We start from the raw sequence: 13,637 nt of genomic DNA, 5'->3' as shown, positions 1-13,637 counted from the left end.
TGACTCTCCGGCAGCTCACAGCCGAATGAGACAAAGAGCGTTTTGAAGCTAACACCCCCTCCACTTAGCCCAGCAAGTTACAACATGCTGTGGTGTACCGTTGCGTCAGAAAATAATTGGTCACATTACTTATGGAACGCACTCTGTACTTATTCCGCAAATGCAGACAGTACAATATTGTAAAGCTATGTTACTCAATATCTCTTCAAAAATTTTGAACATTTGATGCCCACTTCCCAGCATATTCAGTTTGTGATGACATCATTAAAAATAGAACTTGAACTGTGATTTACACAGTTCCAAAAACAGGCAGAAAAGTAAGTTCCATACTTTCTTGTTCATCGTGCACAGTGCAGTTTTGCAAAAGGTCTTCAAGAAGTTTCCATCAGCAAGAAGTGAGAAGCCCTAATAATTTAAAAAAAGATTTCTGAAATTCAAGAACTGGAGTTCCCCATTAGGTACATCAGTAGCCACAATCCTCACTGTAACACATCTCATTCCAGCAGCACACAGACAATTGTTCTATGATAAATACCAATATGATCATATTGATTTTAGATGCCAATAGGGCATAAATGGTGTTATTTAATACAACTGAGGAAGCAACAGCTTTTTTACCAAACTGTTCACAGCAGTTATAACATAGTTAACTATTAATGCAGTTTCTAACAGATGTTTCACTTTGTAAACTTAAGCTTTGAGTTGTATCACAACTTTCAAGATTCTCTTTCATGATAGGACCTATGGAACACAATGACTGAATGAATTTCACCATGCTAATGTACTGTTATCACATATGATAATGTTTACAAAAACATTCACACAAGACACTAGAAGGAGGGAGAGTAATAAGCTGAGGATAAAATGTCAAGTGGTGCACTAACACTTGCTCCATAAAAATAAAAATAATGTTATAGATGCCATGCTTGAAGTATAAAGGCCTCTGTATACGGTCAAACATGTTTAACACAATCGCTCTTATCTAGCCACAGATTTGCCAAGCAAGCCCTTACATGTTCAAACTATGTTTTTGTACGTTTTACCTCACTTTGAAGCAGACACCATTTGCCTTCGTGTGTATTTTGAAAGTAGTGAGAATGGCAACAACAAATGCAGAAACAGCAGTCCCGGCATTGACTTTGGCACTGTGTTTAAAGGAAAGGGAGAAAACAAGACCCTGGGCCACAGAATGACTTAACATGAGAGATTTATAAATGAAAATATTCTAATTACTCTCAGAACCCGATGACTACATCAACTTGTTTCGAATGGACACTGGAACTTTTTAAAACTTGCTAAGACCCTCCTAAAAGAGCAAACTTGCCTGTCAAGTTCCGTCTTATCTAGCAATGGATTTGTCAAACAAACCTAAACACATACTGTTATAACGTCAAGTTTAACAATATATATTTCAGAACGACACAACACATATAAGACACAGAGTAAGTTGACAAGCAAGACATGTGTACACGTTAGCATTCGAATGAGCACTGAGTCCCAGTCAAGCGGCCGCTGCTCGGCTGGCCACTTAGGTGGCGCAGCTGCTGCATGGCTGGCAGACAGCGCCGCACGTAGAGGACACGTGTAATTGTGCGGCGGCACTTTGAATGATCGGCGAGTCACAACACTTTTCCCCCCTTTGAAATTGTTGCACTGGTCTTGATGGAGGTGTCCTGGAGATGGCTAACGTCCATAGGCGTTGTTTGACTCACCGTAAAGTCTCGAGGAGGAGGCTTCCTGTACGGACGGAAGTGTCCCTGATGATAACGGGTCTGCCACGGTGTCTGAAGATGCGGCCCGGGCTCCATTTTGGCCGCCTGCCATATCCCCGTACCCAGACGAGGTCGTCGGCAGTGAACCGGCCAAGTGAAGGCACCCGTGGCCATGAGGTGGAAGACCGCAGAAGATGAAGTAGCGTGCGGGGCTGTCGGCCATGTAAGAGCTCAGCCAGGCTGTGGTCGCCCATGGGGGTGAAACGGTAAGACGCCAGAAACTGGAGAAGCGCATCATCATCAGCAGCAGAAGAAGTCAGAAGTTTCCGCATCCGAGCCTTAAATATGCGGACCAGTCGTTCAGCCTCACCGTTGGATTGTGGATGGAACGGCGGGGCCGTGACATGCATAACACCATGACGAGCACAAAAATCCGCAAATTCGGAAGAGGCAAATGGCGGACCATTATCAGTAACAAGAGTAGAGGGGAGGCCTTCCAAAGAAAAAATGCGGGCGAGAGCACTGGTGGTTGCCGCGGTGGTAGGCGACGTGCAACGGACAATGAAAGGAAAGTTAGAGTAGGCGTCAATTACAAGGAGCCAATAAGTACCTAAAAAGGGTCCCGCAAAGTCAGCATGAATGCGGTCCCAGGGCTTCTCAGGCGAAGGCCATGGTGACAAAGATGACTTCGGGGCAGCAGCCTGTGACGCACAAGGGCCGCAGGCAGCGACCATGTGTGCTATTTCAGAGTCGATGTCAGGCCAGTACACATGACGCCGTGCCAGAGATTTTGTGCGAGACACACCCCAGTGCCCTTGGTGAAGGAGGCGCAAGACCGAAGCACACAAAGACGCAGATACCACAACACGCGGCGAAGCATTGTCAGTGGAGAGAAGGATAACACCATCCCTAGCCGTGAGGCGGTAGCGCAAAGCGTAGTAGTTCCGCAATGGATCAGAAGTCTTAGCGGACGGGCGATCTGGCCAACCCTTCTGAATACAGCGTAAAACCCGGGAGAGGGTACGGTCAGAACCCATAGCAGCCGCCAGCCTGTCCCCAGTGATGGGGAACCCGTCCACAACCTGCTGCTCGGCAACATCCAGGTGGAAACACAAAAGTTCGTCCCTATCGAATGCCGGATCAGGACCCATGGGAAGGCGAGACAGAGCATCAGCATTTGCATGTTGAGCCGTTGGCTGGAAATGAATCTCATAATTGAAACGAGACAAGTAAAGAGCCCAACGCTGGAGGCGGTGTGCAGCCTTGTCGGGAAGTGACGTTGATGGATGAAACAAGGAAACAAGTGGTTTGTGATCCGTAACAAGATGAAATTTTGAGCCATAGAGAAAAACACGAAACTTATGAAGAGCATAAATAATGGCCAAAGCTTCTTTTTCAATTTGAGAATACTTTTGTTGGGCACCCGTGAGAGTTTTGGAGGCATAAGCAATGGGTTGTTCAGAACCGTCAGAAAAACGGTGCGCAAGGACTGCACCAGCCCCGTATTGAGAGGCGTCTGTGGCAAGAACAAGATGTTGGCCAGGTCGATAAGTAGCCAGGCACGGGGCCTGTTTCAGCATAGCCTTCAATTTCTGGAAAGCCGCATCGCATGACACGGACCAGTGAAAAGGCACGTTTTTATGCAACAGGCGATGCAACGGCTGAGCCACCGAAGCCGCAGACGGTAAAAACTTGTGATAGTATGCTATTTTCCCCAAGAAGGCCTGCAGTTCCTTAACAGATGTAGAGCGAGGAAGGGCATCAATCGCAGCGACAGTTTGCTGAAGCGGACGAATACCATCCCGAGAGAGTTGAAACCCCAAGTACGTGATAGATGCCTGAAAAAATTGTGATTTCTGAGGATTACACTTAAGACCGGCAGTCTGTAAGACATGAAAAAGTGTGCAGAGATTTTGAAGATGTTCTACAGTGATGGAGCCAGTGACAACAATGTCATCCATGTAATTGATACACCCAGGGACAGGGAGCAATAATTGTTCCAAGAATCGCTGAAAGAGAGCAGGGGCGCTAGCAACCCCGAATGGCAAGCGTTGGTATTGATAGAGGCCGAAAGGTGTGTTAAGGACCAGAAACTGCCAGGAAGCAGTGTCAAGAGGAAGTTGATGATAAGCTTCTGACAGGTCAATTTTAGAAAAATACTGGCCTCCAGCAAGTTTAGTGAACAGTTCTTCAGGATGGGGCATAGGGTAAGTGTCGAGGAGGCATTGAGCATTCACAGTGGCTTTGAAATTGCCACAGAGACGAATATCACCATTTGGCTTAGCAACGACAATGACAGGAGAGGGCCACTCACTGGAAGTGACAGGAAGCAAGACCCCTGAAGTAGTGAGACGATCCAACTCCCGTTTTACCCGATCATGAAGGGCCACAGGGATGGGCCAAGCCCGAAAAAACTTAGGCCGAGCAGTGGGTTTGAGTGTGATATGAGCTTCAAAGTCGTTTGCACGGCCTAACCCAGGAGAAAAAAGGGATGAAAATGTCGTCGACAAGGAATCCAGTTGAGCATAAGGAATAGCATCAGAGACAATATTGACAGAGTCATCTATGGAGAACCCAAAAACGCGAAAGGCATCGAAACCAAACAGATTTTCTACGTTGCTCTGCTCGACCACAAATATGGGAACTGTGCGAACGATGGATTTGTAAGATACCTCAGCAGTAAACTGTCCCAAGAGAGAAATCTTCTGTTTATTGTACATCCGTAATTGCCGAGTGACAGGTGACAGGAGTGGAGAACCCAACAGAAGATACGTCTGAGAATTAATTATAGTGGCAGCAGAACCGGTATCCACTTGTATGCGAACATCTCGACCAAGGATTTGGACAGTGAGGAATAACTTCCCTGAAAGGGAAGTAGTGCAATTGACAGACAACACAGAATCAGAATCAGCGTCATGTTCATGAACATCATGCATGCGGTCGGATTTGCAAACGGAAGACACATGACCTTTCTTTTTGCAATTGTGACACACAGCCCAACGTTGGGGACAATCCTCGCGTGAATGTTTCGTAAAACACCGCGGACACGAAGGAAGTTGCCGGGGGTTTTGCTGCAGTTTCTTAGCGGGTTGTTTATGGCTAGGTCGAGGCTGCGCGTGGGAGCGCACTGCGGCCACGTCGGCCGGCGGGGACGCGCCGCACACGTTGTCAACAGTGCACAGAGGTTGTATTTCCCCCAACATCACTCCACGCCTCTATTTGCACCCCAGCGGCGCGAGAAATTTCAAAAGACGGCGCAATGGAGAGAACTTCGTCTAGAGTTGGATTCACCAACTGAAGGGCACGTTGCCGAACTTCTTTGTCGGGTGCCGACCGGATAACAGCATCCCGTACCATGGAATCGGCATAGGATTCTTTGTGAACGTCAGTAACAAATTGACACTTTCGACTGAGGCCGTGAAGTTCAGCAGCCCAAGCATGATAGGATTGATGTGGCTGTTTTTGACAACGATAAAAGGCAACACGAGAGGCTACCACATGCGTTTGCTTTTGAAAATAGACAGACAGAAGTGAGCACATTTCAGCAAAGGACAAAGATGCAGGATCCTTCAAAGGAGCCAATTGCACAACAACCGATACATTTGAGGTGAAATCCAGGAAAGGAACAGAGACTTACATGGTTGTTCGTCCGTGACATGAAATGCCAAGAAGTGCTGTGGAAGACGTTTTTCATAATCAGACCAGTCTTCCGCCATCTCGGTGTAAGGAGGAAAAGGAGGTACTGCTAATGACGAGAAACGCCCCACATTTGATGCCGCGACGAAATCGCGAATCGCCGCTGTTAGAAGCGTTTGCTGTTCAAAGAGATTTTGCAATAGTTGCTCGACAGTAGCCACGGAACCCGGTGGGTCAACAGTGAAGAGGAAAAATACCATGCTCGTTGCCAATTGTTATAATGTCAAGTTTAACAATATATATTTCAGAATGACACAACACATATAAGTCACAGAGTAAGTTGACAAGCAAGACATGTATACACGTTAGCATTCGAATGAGCACTGAGTCCCAGTCTAGCGGCTGCTGCTCGGCTGGCCGCTTAGGTGGCGCAGCTGCTGCATGGCTGACAGACAGCGCCGCACGTAGAGGATGCGCGTAATTGCGCGGCGGCGCTTTGAATGATCGGCGAGTTACAACACATACTAAGAAAGCTTGTCAATTTAACCACACTTTTTAAGCAGACAGTTTTCATGGATGCTGTATTTTGATACTAGAGGGACTGGCTATAAACACAGATCAAACATTTCTAACATTGCCTCTGATGCTGCGTTTAAGGAAGAAGAAAACGAGACACTGGCTAGGGAATGGTTTAAAATGAGAAACATACAACTGGAAATGTTTCACTCAGAGCCTGATGATTACATCAACTTTCTGCAGACGGGCAGTGAAACGTTTAATAACCTGTTTCACGTGACTTCACCTTCACACTGAAAAAGAAGACACAGGTATGTGAAAATTTATGCTTTTCTACTTGGTCTTCTAATGACAGATCATTAAAATACCACAATGTGGGAACGCATAGCCCACATCATCTGTGTAAGAACCAAAAGACTTTGATTTCTTTTATTTCATTTCACTCCACTTGTATGCTATACATACTGATTTTGTTCATAACCGCTTCATGTGTAATATATGGCTGGGTAAAATGTGGTACCTCTACCATTTTGGTAATTGTCAGTGCTATTTTGTTTTTATATTTGATCATAGTTTTTATGGTAGTGGACAGTCACAATACAATGAGATAAATTGTAATAAAACAATTTGTCACTAAACAAATGTGGCAAAATATCGACACAAAAAAGTCCGCCATCTTGTCAAAATTCCTGTCAATGAAAATTTCTCGCAAACATGATCTATGCTTGACAAACACATCAAACTGCACCACACACAGTCATTTGTTTGGCAAGCATAGTTAAGTGTGACAAAATGTTTGATTGTTTGATGGGGCCTCAACAGAATGAGATAGAAATCCAGCAGGGAGTTGAAGCAATTACTCCGAAAAATAATGAGAAATGAAATACATGGAAATATCTTCAGTGGTTTAAAAGAATCAAGGGAGGCATTAAAACTTGGTTCATAAATAGTCTAAACTGATTTTGTATGTTATTTAAGGTTTCCAGCATTTTACTCATTTCTCCCTCTTTTGAAATCCTACAAATCTTAAGTGCACAGTTTCTCTATACACAATAAACTAAACTGATTCACAGAAATGATAAACACAGGGAAAACAACACACAGTTGGGTTTTGAAAGGCAGATACAAGCTCCTTACAGAAATTTATAGCACCACAAATCCAAATGTATTTGTTAATACATACATGTTAACTTTTTTATTAAATGCCTCATTTTTCAGATGACAGTGGTGTTTCATAAACTATTCATAGATGCTAGGTTGGGAATAGAAGATTGGGAACTAAACAAGAAGATTTTTATTTACAATATAAATACTTTACAAGTAAAGAAGATCAGTTATCGAAAAGTAGAAGCTTTGTCCCTCCTCTACCCCCCCCCCCCCCCAAACATGAAGAAGAAGAAAACTTGCTAGCTTTTGGAATGAATCCTTTCTTGAGCTAGAGTACAAATACACACACACACACACACACACACACACACACATATGAAGTGTGTGAGAAAAGTAATGATACTGACACCACTGCGAGCGATCTTGCAATGCTATGTTGTTCTCCGTGTGTAGGTTGGTGTGCTCATCCTTTCCAGATGGCCAGTCTGAGTGTCAACTCCGAACAGTGATTTTTGACAATGCTATCAGTGAAATTGTGTCTTCGTTGTGTGTTACAAAAATGGAATGACAGAATTTAGAGCAACATTATAAAATCAAGTTTTGTGTTAAACTTGGGGAATCTGCAAGTGTGACATTTAAAATGTTGGAACACAACCTGTGGGGAACATTCCTTATCAAGAGGACAAGTTTTTGGCTGGCACAAATAAGTTTTCAATGGCCAAGAACATGATGATTACGATGAACATGAACCTGTCAGGGAGCCCTTCAGTTTCAAAAACCAATGAAAATGTTGAAAGTGTGCATGCACCTTTGAGATCAGACTGAGGTTTAACAAAATGGATGACTGGTGACCTGTTCAACATTTTCACCGAATACCAAATTCAGACAGAAGTTTTGCATTAGTAAAAGGTTTGTGCCAAAATAGCATCAAAAAAATCTCAAAACTGAGCAGGAGGACAATCGAAGGTGTACTGACCTTTTTGAGGGGATTGCCAAACACCACAAATGGTTTATTCGTGTAACCAGAGGCGATGATTCCTGAATTTTTGAGTATGATCCTGAGACAAAGTGGCAAAGTGATGAGTGGCAGAATGAGACACTCCTTGATCGAAAAAAAGCTCGAATGACCAAATCAAAGATCAAAACAGTGGTGATTTGCTTTTTTCACAGTAGGGGTATCACGCATAAAAAATTTGTTCCTCCATGACAAACTGTCCACCAAGTGTTTTACAAAGACGTCCTTGAAAGTCTCAAGAAAAGGGTGAACTGAGTGTGAGTGGACACCACAGACAAGTGGATGCTGCATCATGACACTGCCTGATGCCACATGGCCACTTCCATCACTGAATTTTTTTATCTCAAAAAGCATTCCTGTTATTCCACAGCCCCCTATTCACCTGATCTTCTTCCTTGTGACTTTTTCTTTTTCTGAAATTGACAAACGTATTATAGGATGTCATCTGGAATACATTCAAAAGAATGTGACCGGCACATGTTACAGGCCCTGCCAGCTGAAGCCTTTCAGCACTGGCACCAAGACTGGGAACAACTCCACCGGTGTGTAGCTGTTGAAGGGAACTACTTTGGAGAGGACAATATTGTTGTCTGAAATAAATAAAAGCTTTGGTAGGTAAAAAACCAATAAACGTTTTGGTAGATAAAAAATCAATTTTATTATTTTTCTCACACATCTCACATGCAAGCATGCACACATGAGCCTCTGCCTCTACATGGTGCCAGTTGGATGCACAGTGCTAGGATTACAATTTGGCACATGGGCTGGGCTGGGGTGGGGGTTGTACGGTGTGTAGCGGGTAGAGGGAGAGAGAGGTGAAAGGTAGGAACACGGACTGGGGTTGGGCAGCTAGCAGCTTGAAGGGACGCAGCTGGTTTGCTGGCTAGGAATGAGGGAGGGAGGGGTGGTAGATACATGAGCTAGGCATGTGATGCACACCTATCAGAGCCAGTGGGAAGCAGTGCACTATGAAGGTGAAGTGTAGACATGAAATGGGAGGTGGTGATAGGAGAATGGAAGAAAAACTGTTGGGTGAAGGGTGTGGGGACATTGGGTTAATGGAGACTGAGGTCAGGAGCGTTATGGGAGTGATGTATTTGTTACAAAGATAACTTCAATCCGCATAGTTCAGAGAAGCTGGTGGTAGAGGGAAGGATACAGACAGCCAGCCCAGGTTGTGAAGCAGCCATTGAAATCGAGCATCTTGTTCTCAGCTGCATGTTGTGCCACCGAGCAGTCAACTTTGTTCTTTGTAACAGTTTGGTGGTGGCCATTCATTCTGATGGACAACTGGTTGACTGTCATACTGACACAAATAGCTGTGCAGTGATTGCAGTGGCTGCTTTCACATGTGGTCCTGCTTCTGATGGGGTTGGATAAGCCTGTGGCAGTTGCAGGATATGACATGCTAGGAAGGTGGATTGGACAGGTCTTGCAGTGGGGTCTTCCACAGGGATATGGGGCCTGTGGCAAGTAGTTGGGAGTGGGATTGGCATAGGATAGAGTAAGATGTTGTGCAGGTTGAGGGGGGTGGGGTGGGGGTTAGTCTCTTGGGTAGGATGTCTATCATTTCAGGCATAAAAATAGATAATCAAAGCCCTGGTGAAGGATACAGTTCAGCTGTTCCAGTCCAGTGTGATACTGGGTGGTGGGGGCTCTACTTTGTGGCCTAGTCTTGTGGGCAGTGGGAGGATTAGGGTTGTATGAGGATATGGCAGTGGAAATCTGTTTTCAGACCAGATTTGGAGGGTCGTGCCTGTCCATGGATGGCCTTGCTGTGCTGGTACTGCGAACGGCTGAAAGCAAGGGGAAACTACGGCTGTAATTTTCCCCGAGGGCATGCAGCTTTTACTGTATGATTAAATGATGATGGCGTCCTCTTGGGTAAAATATTCCGGAGGTAAAATAGTCCCCCATTCGGATCTCCGGGCGGGGACTACTCAAGAGGATGTCGTTATCAGGAGAAAGAAAACTGGCGTTCTACGGATCGGAGCGTGGAATGTCAGATCCCTTAATCGGGCAGGTAGGTTAGAAAATTTAAAAAGGGAAATGGATAGGTTAAAGTTAGATATAGTGGGAATTAGTGAAGTTCGGTGGCAGGAGGAACAAGACTTCTGGTCAGGTGACTACAGGGTTATAAACACAAAGTCAAATAGGGGTAATGCAGGAGAAGGTTTAATAATGAATAGGAAAATAGGAATGCGGGTAAGCTACTACAAACAGCATAGTGAACGCATTATTGTGGCCAAGATAGACACGAAGCCCATGCCTACTACAGTAGTACAAGTTTATATGCCAACTAGCGCTGCAGATGACGAAGAAATTGAAGAAATGTATGATGAAATAAAAGAAATTATTCAGATAGTGACGGGAGACGAAAATTTAATAGTCATGGGTGACTGGAATTCGAGTGTAGGAAAAGGGAGAGAAGGAAACGTAGTAGGTGAATATGGATTGGGGCTAAGAAATGAAAGAGGAAGCCACCTGGTAGAATTTTGCACAGAGCACAACTTAATCATAGCTAACACTTGGTTTAAGAATCATGATAGAAGGTTGTATACATGGAAGAACCCTGGAGATACTAAAAGGTATCAGATAGATTATATAATGGTAAGACAGAGATTTAGGAACCAGGTTTTAAATTGTAAGACATTTCCAGGGACAGATGTGGACTCTGACCACAATCTATTGGTTATGACCTGTAGATTAAAACTGAAGAAACTGCTGAAAGACCCAGAGGTTGTACAGAGTTTCAGGGAGAGCATAAGGGAACAATTAACAGGAATGGGGGAAAGAAATACAGTAGAAGAAGAATGGGTAGCTTTGAGGGATGAAGTAGCGAAGGCAGCAGAGGATCAAGTAGGTAAAAAGACGAGGGCTAGTAGAAATCCTTGGGTAACAGAAGAAATATTGAATTTAATTGATGAAAGGAGAAAATATAAAAATGCAGTAAATGAAGCAGGCAAAAAGGAGTACAAACGTCTCAAAAATGAGATCAACAGGAAGTGCAAAATGGCTAAGCAGCGATGGCTAGAGGACAAATGTAAGGATGTAGAGGCTTATCTCACTAGGGGTAAGATAGATACTGCCTACAGGAAAATTAAAGAGACCTTTGGAGATAAGAGAACCACTTGTATGAACATCAAGAGCTCAGATGGAAACCCAGTTCTAAGCAAAGAAGGGAAAGCAGAAAGGTGGAAGGAGTATATAGAGGGTCTATACAAGGGCGATGCACTTGAGGACAATATTATGGAAATGGAAGAAGATGTAGATGAACATGAAATGGGAGATACGATACTGCGTGAAGAGTTTGACAGAACACTGAAAGACTTGAGTCGAAACAAGGCCCCCGGAGTAGACAACATTCCATTGGAACTACTGACGGCCTTGGGAGAGCCAGTCCTGACAAAACTCTACCATCTGGTGAGCAAGATGTATGAAACAGGCGAAATACCTTCAGACTTCAAGAAGAACATAATAATTCCAATCCCAAAGAAAGCAGGTGTTGACAGATGTGAAAATTACCGAACAATCAGTTTAATTAGTCACAGCTGCAAAATACTAACTCGAATTCTTTACAGACGAATGGAAAAACTAGTAGAAGCCGACCTTGGGGAAGATCAATTTGGATTCCGTAGTAATACAGGAACACGTGAGGCAATACTGACCTTACGACTTATCTTAGAAGAAAGATTAAGGAAAGGCAAACCTACGTTTCTAGCATTTGTAGACTTAGAGAAAGCTTTTGACAATGTTGACTGGAATACTCTCTTTCAAATTCTAAAGGTGGCAGGGGTAAAATACAGGGAGCGAAAGGCTATTTACAATTTTTACAGAAACCGGATGGCAGTTATAAGAGTCGAGGGACAAGAAAGGGAAGCAGTGGTTGGGAAGGGAGTAAGACAGGGTTGTAGCCTCTCCCCGATGTTATTCAATCTCTATATTGAGCAAGCAGTAAAGGAAACAAAAGAAAAATTCGGAGTAGGTATTAAAATCCATGGAGAAGAAATAAAAATGTTGAGGTTCGCCGATGACATTGTAATTCTGTCAGAGACAGCAAAGGACTTGGAAGAGCAGTTGAACGGAATGGATGGTGTCTTGAAGGGAGGATATACGATGAACATCAACAAAAGCAAAACGAGGATAATGGAATGTAGTCGAATTAAGTCGGGTGATGTTGAGGGTATTAGATTAGGAAATGAGACACTTAAAGTAGTAAAGGAGTTTTGCTATTTGGGGAGCAAAATAACTGACGATGGTCGAAGTAGAGAGGATATCAAATGTAGACTGGCAATGGCAAGGAAAGCGTTTCTGAAGAAGAGAAATTTGTTAACATCGAGTATAGATTTAAGTGTCAGGAAGTCATTTCTGAAAGTATTTGTATGGAGTGTAGCCATGTATGGAAGTGAAACATGGACGGTAAATAGTTTGGACAAGAAGAGAATAGAAGCTTTCGAAATGTGGTGCTACAGAAGAATGCTGAAGATTAGATGGGTAGATCACATAACTAATGAGGAAGTATTGAATAGGATTGGGGAGAAGAGAAGTTTGTGGCACCACTTGACCAGAAGAAGGGATCAGTTGGTATGACATGTTCTGAGACATCAAGGGATCACCAATTTAGTATTGGAGGGCAGCGTGGAGGGTAAAAATCGTAGGGGGAGACCAAGAGATGAATACACTAAGCAGATTCAGAAGGATGTAGGTTGCAGTAGGTACTGGGAGATGAAGAAGCTTGCACAGGACAGAGTAGCATGGAGAGCTGCATCAAACCAGTCTCAGGACTGAAGACCACAACAACAACAACAGTGTGTGTGTGTGTGTGTGTGTGTGTGTGTGTGTGTGTGTGTGTGCGCGCGCGCGTTGTATGTTTATTTGCACTCTAACTCGGCACTTCTGCTTTCTTTGGTGAGTGGTCTCTTTAACTCCTAAAGTGTTTACAATCTAACAGAACTTTCCTATTATAATTATACACTACTGGCCATTAAAATTGCTACACCACAAAGATGACATACTACAGATGCGAAATTTAACTGACAGGAAGAAGATGCTGTCATATGCAAATGATTAGCTTTTCAGAGCATTCACAAAAGGTTGGCGCTGGTGGTGACACCTACAACGTGCTGACATGAGGAAAGTTTCCAACCGATTTCTCATACACAAACAGCAGTTGACCGGCGTTGCCTGGTGAAACGTTGATGTGATGCCTTGTGTAAGGAGGACTTTTATAAAGGTCGGATTGTAGCCTATCGTGATTGCGGTTTATCGTATCGTGACATTGCTGCTCGCATTTGTCGAGATGCAATGACTGTTAGCAGAATATGGAATTGGTGGGTTCAGGAGGGTAATACGGAACGCCGTGCTGGATCCCAACGGCCTCGTATCACTAGCAGTCGAGATGACAGGCATCTTATCTGCATGGCTGTAACGGATCGTGCAGCCATGTCTCGAACCCTGAGTCAACAGATGGGGACATTTGCAAGACAACAACCATCTGCACGAACAGTTCGACGACGTTTGCAGCAGCAAGGACTATCAGCTTGAAGGCTATGGCTGCGGTTACCCTTGACACTGCATCACTGACAGGAACGCCTGCGATGGTGTACTCAACGACGAATCTAGGTGCACAAATGGCAAAACGTCATTTTTTC

At 44.0% G+C, this 13,637-nt stretch overlaps 1 protein-coding gene across 3 annotated transcripts in view; it reads right to left on the bottom strand.

Moving 5' to 3' along the window:
- The window catches only part of LOC126481023 (adhesion G protein-coupled receptor A3), a 195,824-nt gene that overhangs the window by 74,894 nt on the left and 107,293 nt on the right, over positions 1-13,637 (bottom strand). The gene's annotated exons all lie outside the window — the stretch shown is intronic.

This window comes from Schistocerca serialis, chromosome 5 (genome assembly GCF_023864345.2).
Source record: "Schistocerca serialis cubense isolate TAMUIC-IGC-003099 chromosome 5, iqSchSeri2.2, whole genome shotgun sequence".
Lineage (NCBI taxonomy): Eukaryota > Metazoa > Arthropoda > Insecta > Orthoptera > Acrididae > Schistocerca > Schistocerca serialis.
Note: the sequence above shows the minus strand (reverse complement) of the source record. Positions and strands in the feature narration are given on the sequence as shown.